At 37.5% G+C, this 13173-nt stretch overlaps 1 protein-coding gene across 19 annotated transcripts in view; it reads left to right on the top strand.

Moving 5' to 3' along the window:
• Positions 1 to 13173, top strand: part of LDB2 (LIM domain binding 2) — a 389815-nt gene that overhangs the window by 250150 nt on the left and 126492 nt on the right. The gene's annotated exons all lie outside the window — the stretch shown is intronic.

Below are 13173 nucleotides of genomic sequence, written 5' to 3'. Positions count from 1 at the left end.
CAGCTTTGGCACCAAGCAATAGAGAGAGAAGTAAACATTGTAAAACTGCATTGCCAATTGTTTGACTCCATTCAGAGTGACCCCTGATTCATGGTGACAGATTGTGCTCTCCACTTAATGTTCTGAATCTTGCGAGGTTCTTCTTTTTCATGAGAGTGACTGATTGTCAGTGTATCACTCACATACTTCTAATTCCTATTATCAATTATCTCAGGTATTTATTTGACAAGTGTTACCTTCTTCTGGAGAAAAAATAACAGCCTCTTTGAATGCATGTTTCTGGGATTAGTGTTGACAGAATTACAGTTTCTTGCCTTTCAAAGCAAGTGATAACTCTCTAAAGGTCCTCAAATTACAGCCTATAGCAACGTTGGTAACAGCTGATCTGTCCTGATTAGGTTGAGTCAACTTGTCAGATATCAGATTTGCTAGTTGTGTTATCAGTCCAGAAGGCACAGATACATCAGTAAAAAAGCAATTAATGTCCAGTTAGATCAGAGGGAGTTGTGATTCTGGAAAACAGCGCTGCATATGAAAGAATTTGTCAATGTGTAAAATACTCCCGTTGTCACAAATGCTTGATAATGGTTGTATTATCTGTAACTGGGACAGTTTGGCATGGGGTAATACTGTGATTCTTAGCATTATTGCTGGTGAGAATGATTGAGAGATCAAGTTACTATAGTCATGCCTTAAAAAGTGAGTAGTACACAGAATTTTTCCTTTGGTTTTAATTTCTGACCTCTGCACAAACTGTTGCTGCTTTTGGTTTATTCTCAGCAGCTGGAATTGAAGCTCCACATTAAAGGCTCTTTGCTGTTAATTCATATTTCCTTTCCTTTGTTAGTTAATATTTATGTAATACAGAGCTATATTATTAATGATGATTTTTGACATGAGCAGAATTCCAACTCAGTGAAACTCTGAAGAGCATGCTTGTGACTGTTCCAGTTTGAGACTTCCATTGCCTTCTGAGAAGGCTTTGAAAGCAGTCTTTAGGCCTCTGTGCTGTCCAAGTTCCTGCTTGAGGACACCTTTGGCATTGCATGTGGTGGCTGCAGAGTGGAGGTTGCATGTTAAGACTAGCCCTCTCTTCCTAGCTGGGAACTTTGTGTCCAAAACCATGGCCAGGAGTTGAGAACAGAGAAGTTTGCTCCCCTTACAGGTTTCTGTTTTGCTTGCCCAAACCATTCTCATGCTCTGCTATTCTCTTATGGATGCTCTTGGCATCTCCCAAAAACCATAACAACACCCAGTCCCTCTATTCCAAGCAGGTGAAATTGCTGACCAGGGGCTGTGGCTCCTGTGAGTGTGGCGTGTGGTTGCAGCCCCAAAGATGGAGTTCTGAAAGCAGTGAAACAGAAGTGCCCTTTTCCTCATCTGTGCTGTCTCCAACAAGACACCTGCCTCCTTGCCTAGTGTGTATGTTCTTTAGGATGGAGAGGGCATTAAACACATTGGAACTGGCAGAGAGGAAAAAGAAAGGACAAATTGTTCTTACTAGTGCAGGCACAGACAGTAATGGAGGGAACCAAGATAAGGCCCAGGAAAAGAGAAAAAGGCATCCTTTGAGAAGTTGTTTATAAAGTTGAAAGTGATGAAAGATGCTGACCTCTTGCCTTTGCTCTAGGATTCAGGTCAAAATTGCCTGCCTTTGTCTTGCTTCAGCCTGTGACAGCTTTGCTTACATCTCTGACATTGGTTGTGGCCACCACCTTATTTTTTCCTTTGGGCAATGGTTTCCCTCTTCTGAGAACTAAAATATTCTCTTTTGGAACAAACAAATTAAAAAAAAAAAAACCTTATATGTGTGTGTGTGTGGAAAGGACAGAAACTTTTTTGCTGTCCATGGCCTCATTTTTCTGTGGGTTATGGCAATTCCCAGTCCATTTCCCTCCTTTTTCTCTGGGGCTATCCAGAACTTGTGTTAAGCCATCAGAGATGTGAAGAAGCATGCTGTTTTTCCCCAGATTCCTTCTTCAGAGCCCCTCAAGAATGTTGTGGAAGGCTGCTGGGAGCTAATATTGAGTGCAGTTCCCAAATTCCTTTTGGGGACTTTTTTCCTGTGGTTGTTTTAAACTTTTCCTTTCTTTGAGTTTCATTTCATAGCCTGTTTCCCAGCTGTCTCTGCCTTCTGCTCTTACCTGAACAGTCCAATTCCACAGCCAATGCAAATGTTCAGAGCAGGTCTGTAAATCAGTGTTTGTGTAAGTGATAGAATTATTTTTTTAAAAAAAATGTCTTTTATTTGCCTCCCCTTTTAACTTCTAATATACAGTTTTGTCCAAGAGATTGTAAAGGTTGTGAACTCACCTTCATTTTGTTTTTGTCTCAGAAAACAAAGTTGCTTATTTACTTTTGTGGCCCCAAACTGAAGCTTTATGAAGAACACAAAATATTTTTAGGTCTTTCATTCATATTACCATGTTTTATAGCACTCCTCTCTATACTGAGGAAAGTATTTTCTCTAAACTGCGAAAAGCAGTTTTCTTCCCTTTGCTGTTCTCAATGTTTCTCCTCAACTGTCAGCTCTGAGATGCTTTCATTTGGAGGGAAAAATAGATATGGTTCAAAATGGGGATTTTAAGTCACTGGGTTATGTTTACTTTGCTTCACGTCAGGCAACACCATGTACTGATACTCGAGCTAGCTTTAAATGTCCCTGCACGGCACAGCATATAAATATACTTACTTATGCCCTGGGAAGAGAAGTGGTTTGTTAGTTCCGTGATCCACCGGTGTTAATTAATTTGATTGCCAGATTTGTTAGACCTAGACCTAGTTATCTGTGCAGAACAATATTCTGCCTTGGATAGATGTGACTTGAAAGCCCAGCTTAACTTTTTCATGCAGAGATTTTGTGTCAGACCAGAAATAGCTGCTGCACCCATCTTTGCAGCTCTTTTTGTCTTTCTTCAGTATTTGATTTCTGTAGATATAAGAACTTTATCTTCTGCAGTCCTTTCTCCCTGGCACAACATTCCAGAAAGAAGACAGTATCGTCTTTCAAACAGCCACTGAAAATACATATTTCCCTTACTTGCTTATACCCCTCAGCTATTCTTTTGGTCTGCTATTATCTATGAACCCCACTCATATTACTGAATTCTATGTTGAAATTTTAAAGAAAATGCTGCAGAAAATAAAGCTATATTTTAAGTTAACAAAGGTGTAAACTAGGCATTTCTCTAGTCTGGCTTTTTTGGCTATCCTGAGATGGAGAGAAACCTCACATATTCCAGTGCTTAAAGGCAAGGAAAGATTCCTGAAAGCAGAGATGCTACCTGTCTTACACTGCATTGAATTATAGTCAACAGAAACTAAGAAGTAAACACATGAAGTTCATTCTACAGTGAGAGCAAAATGAAATTTGCTTTTATATATTATGCCCTGATTTGTTTGTTCAAGAAACAAATAGGATTTAAACAAAATTGAAAAAAAGAAAATATGCCTAATGGAGCAGAATTTTTGTTTCCTTGTTGTGGATAAAGCATTCATTTCCTGTTAAGAGGCTTCTATCCCTGTAAAAGAGTAAATACTAGACTCTGATCCATTGTTGCCCAGGTTCTTTGTTTCTCAGAGACAAAATATTTCCCGAACAGATAAGAGAAACAAGTTTGATTGACAGCTCTTAGCAGAGTCTCATCAGCTGCTGTGCTGACAGCCTGGTGATGCGCACTGTGCTGATGTGGTGGGGACTGACAGGTGATTGACAGCCCAAGACTGTGGAGACAGGAAAGATGAAGCATGCTCAGTAAGAATAATGTGCAGTGTTTATGCAGCACTGCAGAGAATAGGAGCTAGAAATTTAACTCTTTCAGGGAAAGTGCTACTTTAATGCATAATGAATGCAGTTGCCACTGTACAGAAAATTAGAGCTTGTCTACATTTCTCTTCTGTTCACTAAATGATTTCTTTCCATGGAGGAGCCATAATACTGTGAGGAAGCAAAAGCAAGAGGTATTACATTTGTAGCTGTAAAAAAAATTCATGTGTGGTAGATATGATGGAGCCCTCAAAATGGATTTATTTAAGCTTATAGATGTAAAATATATTGAGAATTTCAGGCACTTTTTATAGGCTTTCATCACCCAATTTTATATGGCACTGCATAATGTTACACAGTAGAAATTTCAAAAGGAACAATTTGAGCTTTTTGCTCTCCTTATCCCTAGGAAAATATAGTGAATTCAGTTTTATTGTTGCTTTGAATCTGTAGCTGATAATTGAATATGTATTTTCTGTTATAATTTCTACTGCAGTTTGTGTTTGGAATGTACAAGGTAACTATACCATGCTTTGCATTTTATGCCCTTTTTTTTCATTTTCTCTACTTTGCTCATGAGCCCTGTTTGATTTTTCTTCATAGATAGCTAGATAGAAGAAAGAGAGAAAGAAAGGAGAGGAGAGGAGAGGAGAGGAGAGGAGAGGAGAGGAGAGGAGAGGAGAGGAGAGGAGAGGAGAGGAGAGGAGAGGAGAGGAGAGGAGAGGAGAGGAGAGGAGAGGAGAGGAGAGGAGAGGAGAGGAGAGGAGAGGAGAGGAGAGGAGAGGAGAGGAGAGGAGAGGAGAGGAGAGGAGAGGAGAGGAGAGGAGAGGAGAGGAGAGGAGAGGAGAGGAGAGGAGAGGAGAGGAGAGGAGAGGAGAGGAGGAAAAAAGGTTTACTGTGTAATAGTTTCAGAGTGAAGTTGAGGCCTAGTGCCAATATCAACAACTTTGAAGTGCTTATCTAAGTTTTTCTGTGCCTTTATATTTAAATTATATATTTATATTACATAAATGTATTTTAGATTTTACTATAAACTATTCAATTAAGACATGGCAACGAACCTGCAACTGAGTCATTGTGAATTTGACCCTGTTTTTATAACTTGTGCAATGCAGGTAACTTTGTAGCCCTTTAGTGCAAAACTTTGCAGGGGTTAACAGTGAGAAGCTACATCTACTGGGTATTTCTTATAAACACAGCTTGGGGATAAACAGGAAAAGTTCATCATACATTACCCACTTGCATAACTGTTTTCAAAAAGGTGGTTTGTGGGGCCAGCATGCTATATTATCACCCCAGATTTCTCCCAAACTGTCATCTGGCTTGTCTCCTATAACTGTTAGAGAGAAAATTAAATTTTCCTAGAGAAACAGATTGTTTTCTTTCCAGGAGAATCTTCTTTCTTTTTTCCCTTTATTTTTTTTCTCCCAAGAAATCAGTCATAAAACATCATTTGAGCATTCAGGTACAACACAGTAAATTGGCCTAGCTTGGTGAGACAGATTATTCTGTGTGACTCCCTGGTACTGATCTTTATATACCACTATTTTAGTTTTGTGTTTTTTCAAAGTTTCTTGACAATTCTTTTGAATTTCATTTTGGAACATAGGTAAAAATTTCATTAAATTCAGATGTAAAATGTCCACAATTGCCTGGATCACCACTAGCCCCTCCATTCTCCAGCTAATGATTTCTAATTAACAAGTACTTCCTAAAATTGATGTTTTCAAGAGTTCTCAATCAATTTTCCGTATGCTCTATGAAAATTCTATATTAATAAACTTTACTAAGAATATAAATAATGTACTAGTAAGCTGAGTGCTTTACAGGTGTCTAAGTATATTACAGCCATGCACTTATCTTTATCACCCAAACTTTTGTAAGCTCATCAAAGAATAAAATGAGATTTGTTTGACAAGAGCTATTTTGCATAAACCTATGTTGACTGGCATTAATTACATCCCTTTCATTTCAATCTTTGTTAGTTAAATCCTGTATAATTTTTTTTCACTATTTTGTCTGGATTGATACCAAGTAAGTGTATTATGTTATGCTATTCCCTGACTGTATAGTGTCCCTTAAATATCAGCAGAGCAATAGTGGATTTTTAAAATTCTCTCAGTAGTTCTTTTATTTTTTAATTAATATTTTATAACACCACATAAAAATGTGAAAAAACCCTTAGTACTTAGTACTAGTTTCAAAACGTTTACTTCTCATGGATACTAGTTCAGATCCATCTTAGTTGCTGGTGGACTAGAGAGTACTTTTCACTCAAGATCAACATTCATTCCAAAAGTAGAACAGAAAAGCTTCTTATATATTGATGTTAAAAGTTTTTCTGTTCCCAAATTAAATTAAGTTTTGATAAATTTCAATGTCTTATTTTCTCTAGTTTTTATGGATATAATTTTTTCTCTGCCAATTTCAGTTGGCAACTTCATTATAATATTTTATATTTCATTATGTTTTTACACAACATTTCTGACTTTTTTATCTTTGCTTTTATTTTCTACAGGTGTCATAATTATCAGGGTTTTTTCCCTTCTAATTTTGTTTCCTACTAGCTTTTCTTTGCCTGAGTTGTTTTCTTTTTCACAATGTAGTTGTATCTTTTAGATATCTTAGGAAGTCTCTTTACTTAATTTCCATTCATAGTTCTTTACTGTATTTTCTCCTGGTCAGCTGAGCTGCGGTGAATCCAGCATTCTGAAGCACCAGCTGTATCTCTCTTACTGATTGGGATTGCCTTTTCTTTGTCTGTACTGAAGGCATGTTTTGGATGGCATTTGTACAGAAACATGTGGTGTGATTGGAGAGTATCCAGAGGAAAGAAAAAGCCTTGAAATAAGACTTACTAAGAAAAATCAAAGAATTTGAGTTGGTCAGCCTGCAGAAGAGAAGACATGGCAAAAAGAAAGAGGAAAATGGGACATAATAACAGGACATATCAAGGAAAGGCAAGTGGTCTGTTTCCACAGCCATGATGAGCAGGAGAAGAGATGCAGGCCTAAAATTGCATTAAAAACAAAACCAAAACAACAACAACAACAAAAAAACCAAAACCAAAAACAAACAAACAAAAAAAAGACCAAAAAAATTTGAGGTGTTCACTCTTACTAGTGTTAAAAATGAGGTGCTTGGAGAGATTCCCTGGGGAGGCTGTGAAGCCTCCTGTAATCAGGGGGCTGTCTGACCTTCACCTCTGGTTTCCTGAAGTCGCCGGTCCCAGAGCCAGTGCCAACTTTCAGTTCCTTATTCAGCTCAGTCTAAGCCATCATAACCAGTTCTGGAGCAACTTATTCATCTTGTATGCTGAACTTTTTTGTGATTAAAAACACCTTACTATTTCTAATTTTGAGTAGTAGAAATAATTTTCTAATACTGCTGGCTAAGCAAGAATCTGCACATGCATCAATTTCCTTCAGAAAGAGCATTTTTCTTTTTCTCCATATTACTGACAGGTGTTGAAGGAACAACTCCTGCTGGTTCCTGATTTGCAATTAGCAGATATGAATTAGACTTTCACCTCTGCCAGCTCCAGTCTTGTTAGCTAGCTCAGTGTTCCTTCACCTCTGAATTATCAATACCTTCAAAAGAAGGCTTCACTGCAAAGGGAAGCCACATGCAACGTGTGTGTATTGCTTGTGTGCACACACAGCATCAGTTAGGGACTCCATGGAAAATTTAATAATGAAAACTGATTCATCAGCCTCTTTCTCAACTATCCTAACAAATAACTTATGATTTCAGATATCTTACAAAGGGGGACCCCAGATTTCTTCTGCTTGTAACTAAGCATGTTGTACAAATCAATATGGGAGACCCTATGTCTGTGGAGTGGTACATGGAAAAGGGCTCCTAATGTAATAATGGCTACTAACTCCTGATGTGAATAGTGTGCAATTATATGGAGTCTCTAATTGCAATTTCTGAAACCCCAGTCAATCAGATTGGTTCTGCTGCTGTATAAACAAAGTGATAAGCCCTCTTTGGGAGAAATCTTAATATCACAGGACATAATACATTAGAGGTGTCTTGGGTCCGTTCAGAAGGCAGAAAGAATAAAAGCAAAATTAACATGAGAGAATCACAGTGATTTATGGGCTTTTCCCCTGCCCAATACAAATAATCCCTTTGTTGTGGTTGGCTTTTGTTAACCCAATTGGTCCAAATTATGTAGCATTCAGTTCTTTCTGCAGGAGGTAAAGTAAATAAAATGATGGAAACCCATGGAAAATAATAGAATTTAATAGCTTTTTACATCAAAATATGAACTAATTTTTCACTGTTTTAAAATTCAGGTTAAATAATTTCTTAATTATTTGTGTACATAGTGATGTCAATTGTGAGGAATTGGTCAGTACTTTTTCTGTTTTACTAAATAACTGTGTTTGGCTTCAAATGTTGTCATTGCACTAAATTAATTTGCTTCTATTGAGAAATGAAAGTGTTCTTATACTAAAGGTATTTTAGGTTTTTTCCATGAAATTGAAAATATTCAGTAGTTATTGATTCAACTTTTAATGTTACCAAGCAATTTTTAAGATGATCAATTAATATACGTTATGCTCTTGCAGAAAAATGTCTTCACGTAGTTACAGAGCTCCTGTAAGAGACAAGACTGGATTAGAATATTCATGTTTCCCTTAGTAGTCAAGAATTCTTTTTTCTGCATTTTTCATTTTTGTTCTTTTCTTTCATTACACTCATGTTTATTTTTCAGAAGTGAAAACCTCACTTTAGGAATTACCTAAGAAACACCATAAAAAATATGGAAGTTGTGTGGTAGAGGGTATTTTCATATTGTTGTCTCGTTTCTAAAACAAAGAGAGACATTTAATTACCTATAGTAGTTTTATCCACAGTTGGTATAAACTATAACACTTTGGAGCACATGGACTGCCTGAAGATATTAGAAACACATTTCTTTTTATAGAGCACTGAATAACTAAACTGGGCCAGATTTTTTTCTTCCTTTTCTGCATCCTCAGGTATAGGTGATCCAGAACAAAATTCCTAATTGTTCTGGCAGTTTTGTGCATATTATGATGACTTTATAATAATTTATAAATTCTATACTGTGCATTAGTCTTACCAATGCAGTTAGTGGTGTTGCATGCTTCATGGCTTTAGCACTCTGTCAGGACAAGGCTTGTAGGCACAGGTGATATTTTTTAAATTCAGATAATAAAATATTCGCTCCTCTACTCACAAATTTAATCTTGCAGATCTGTATGCACACACAAATAGAACATAGTCAAATATACAAACATGCATCTTAATACAGTGTAGGTTCTATTACACAAAGTGTGCATGCTTGTGTTTAATGTAAAAATAAAACTTTATTAAGACTTTTACATTGTATTTCTGCGGTGCAGTAGAGCCGTTCCACATGATGTACCTTATTTTTAGGCACTAGGTATTTACTGTCGTGCAATATTTTTAAATGGCTTAGGAGAACACAACATGCAACATCACCAAAAATTATGGAATCTTTATATAAATACATTTAAACTGGGTCAGCTGCAGCACCATGATTAGTAGAAATAGACTCAAAAGCTGATTCTGGACACTGAGATACTATTCCCAATTCCATATTGAAAGTTTCCCTGAATTAATGCAGTCATGATTTTTTTTTTTAAAAAAAAGTCTGCTATGTATGGGAAGCCTCAGATATTATACAGTGACTATCATTCTTTATCATATTGAATTCTGCACTCCAAATTATATTACCTTTAAAATGTTGCTGACATTTTGCTGTTCCACTATTCTGATCCATACAGGTTTTATACCATAATATTTTAAGTTCATTCTGGTGCATATAGCAATGTAAGCAGTACCTTGCATTTCTTGTTTCTTCTCTCCTTATTTTTGCAGAAAAGTAGTCTCTGTGAAGTATTTCTTTAGGATTTTTCAAGACAAATGAACTCAATACATAGATACTATTAAAAGTTTTCATCAGAGAGGACAGTTCATAGGCATATGTATAGGATTTGGAACAGAATGATTAAGATTTATTATATCCCTTTGTTTTTGTGGAGCTTGAACTACTTTTCTACTGAACTGCTGGGAATATCCTGGTCCCTGAAGGGCACTGGTATCGAGCTCTGCTTGTGCAGGAATAAGTGCAGGTCCATTGTTCCAGATATGCTCTTCTTTGAAGGATCTTGTTTCAGGTCATTAAGAGTGTTGGTATCTTGGTTTTATACTGTATGAGAAAGCCAAGAGGATTGCAAGCGAGCTCTGGGCTGCTGAGGAGATGCAAAAGTACCACAGCATAAGGAACTACCTGCAATCTTGTGGTTATGCTGTGTAGGGCTATTTCCTTGCTGCCACCCAGCCAAGACATATGAATCAACAGTCAGTGGCTGCGAAAATTTTGTTGCTGAAGGGCACTATCACACGCAGAGTCCAGGTGATGTCTCTTCCATCATCTTCTGGAGCTCTGCTCTGGAATAAACTGCCTACACCTGTGTTCCTTCAGCCAAAGAGGCTTGTGCCTTCACTCTGAGGTCATGAAAGAGCTAGTCTTTCATTAGCAGCGTTACCTTTTCCATACCATTCAACTTCAAACATCTGCTTTTTATCTGTGACTTGGGTTAATCTTAGCTTACCATTTTGGATACAGTACAGGAATGTGTGCAGAGAAGCTCCTGTGCACAGCTGTCTGTCCAATGGCTGCTTCTGAGGCAACTCCCTCAATGCAGTTCACTGGGTACCTGAAAGTAGATGTTGACCATTTTGTTGTATCTATTAAAAATCCATTACTCCCAGCTCCATTTGGCTATGATAAAGGTTTTTATATACATTTTTATCTAGTCCAGAAATATTAGAACACTATGTAATTCAATTTTATTTTTGTCTTTAATGTCTGAACTTGAATTAATACAGCATTACTTTTCATCCTGGTATCAATCTTGTTCCTTTCATTCAAATCCAAATTCCTTTGTAGTACATGATTTAATTCACTAAAATAAGGTAAAATGAAACCCTGGTCCAGGAAACATTAAACTAACATATTTTTCGTGTTACATGTGATAGCAGCAGTCTGCTGTACAACTGTTTGTGTTTCCCTCCCTTCTTTTAGTTGCTGACAGGCTTTAAAACTTCTTTCCTTCTCAAGAATTGGTATTACCTCTGTTCTTCCCCCCCACCCTACCCCTGCCTTTAGCCTTAAGGAAAATAAATTCATCCATTATTAAATTATATTAGAGAGATTAAAAATACACTTTTCTTTTATAAAATCAAGTCCCTATATTTTAAGCAATTTTGAACTGAAACTATTTTGATATTCTCTAACTGTGGATCTGTGCTTTCTTTTGTGGCAAATTAGCTTTGATTTGACAGCTATTTTTGTTTCAAGATTGTAGGCACACCAGCTTTTCTGAGGCTTGGCTCTTAGGGACAGTTGCACATGCATGGCTGGCTGTGCATCAAATTCTGTAATCCAAAGGGATGCTCCAGGTCATGGTCTTAAAAAAAACCCCAAAAAATAAAAAGGAATAAAAAAAAAAAAGAAAATGATAAGGCAAAGAGATTTTGAACCACAACATGGACTTGTACCAACACATATCAAGTTGGAAAACAAAGGAATATCTTTCCTTTCCAGACTGTTTTGGTTTGATATTCTTATTTTCTCCATTATGCATGCACAAGTAATGTAATTAGTTTATACTTTTAAAATGCAAATGAAACAGAGGGTATCTCTAATACTGAGAAAGGTTAAACTTAGTTTAGAGAAATGTGCACAGCCTGTAGTGTGAATTTGTGTACAACTTGGGAGTTGTATTATGGTAAGGAGAACATTCTTGACTAAAGAGAATGAAAAATTCTGGACAATACATTCCAACCACCTTCAGAAAGGTACAGGTTGTACTGTTAGTACTCTCAGGGCCAGCTTGTTGATTTAATTTATAATCTGTTGTGCTGGTGGCTGGATGCTACACTGACATCAGCAGGCAGTGCAGTGCAGTAGGAATTGCAGTACTGAGGGCACGACTTCCACACAATTCATGTTTTGCAGAGGTTTATTTCAGACTAGGTCAAACCCAGTCTAGTGAACTACCTGCCTGTTAGTGGCTGGCATGCATTCAGTGCCTTCCTGGAGTCCATCTGACTCCTTTCTTACAAAGGGCATGGAGTCTGTGAGCTTGGAGACCTCTCCATGTCATGGACCAAAGCAAGGTGATTCAGCCACTGCCTTCAGAAAAGTGTTCCTTAACTGAGCTAAAAAGTGAGTGTTGATTTAGGGATGGAACAGGAATTCCTTTGTGATTATGCCTTCATTAGGCACCCTGCAGGGTGCCATGTGTGCCATCCTGGGATGAAAAGTTCATTTAATTTTACTTTTGATATCATTCATACCATAGACCTAATAACCCTCTGCTATTCTCCCTTCCATGAAAAGCATCCAAGTCCTGAAGGAGTCTATTCTATGTATTCAGCACCAGTCATGTTCCTATGACAATGCTTTTCTCTGGTCTGATGACAATTCTTCTTCCTCCAACACCTGCTTGATTTTTTTTTTTTTTTTTTTCCCTAGAGCTGTGGAGAAGATAGACTGTTCAGCACAAAAATCTCTTGCCCTTTTAACTTATTTTAGTCTCTGTGAGGTCTGCAGCCTTGCTCTGCAGCTGTGTCTCAGCCCCTCCAGTGCTGCTGACCTCCCTTGGAGCAAGCCAGGGGCTTGGCAGTAGCTTGTTTTGCTGCTTGGACCCACTTTCCCCATGTTGGGTCGAGGAATCAGCCCCATCTGACAGTCCTTGAGTGCTGTGTAGAAACCACATTCCTCAGGGAATATTCATGCTCTTGGCATACTTTGAAAGCCAGTCTTAAATCCCAAAATGCTTTCTTCTGAAGCTTCTTTCCCCCCATCAATTCTCCTTAATAATAACAGAGACAAAAGACCTATTTAGGATCCAATGATGTGATTCTACAGTAGAGAGCTCAGATATAATAAATATAACTTTAGCTGCTCCTAGCAATAACTTTCAACAGAATGTAACCAATATGTCAGTAGATATATTGTGAACTGCATGATTTCAAATAAGTATTAATATACCTTGATATGTCTCTTGATTGTGGGAAGGTGCACACATATATCTACATTGTAGTAAATTTGTATACTATCAAATTCATTTGTGCAAATGTATGTGATCATGTAATTACACTCTATATGATTGCAATACAGATGCACAGGGAATCAGGATTAAGATTGTGCTGTCAGCTTCAATTTGAATAACCCCTGGCATCTGAGCACGCTGCAATGGAACATCAGCTTTTGGTGCGGCTTTTGCTGAAGCTGCCAGAATTAGGATCAATGCCTGCTTCTCTTTGGCAAGTTACTGCTGTCCTGAACACAGGTGTGTGTACCTGGTCATTCTGATCAGCTCATCAGCAGCACA

Source organism: Cyanistes caeruleus, chromosome 5 (genome assembly GCF_971803275.1).
Source record: "Cyanistes caeruleus chromosome 5, bCyaCae1.hap1.1, whole genome shotgun sequence".
NCBI classification, from domain to species: Eukaryota; Metazoa; Chordata; class Aves; order Passeriformes; family Paridae; genus Cyanistes; species Cyanistes caeruleus.
This window is presented reverse-complemented; position numbering and strand designations above follow the sequence as displayed.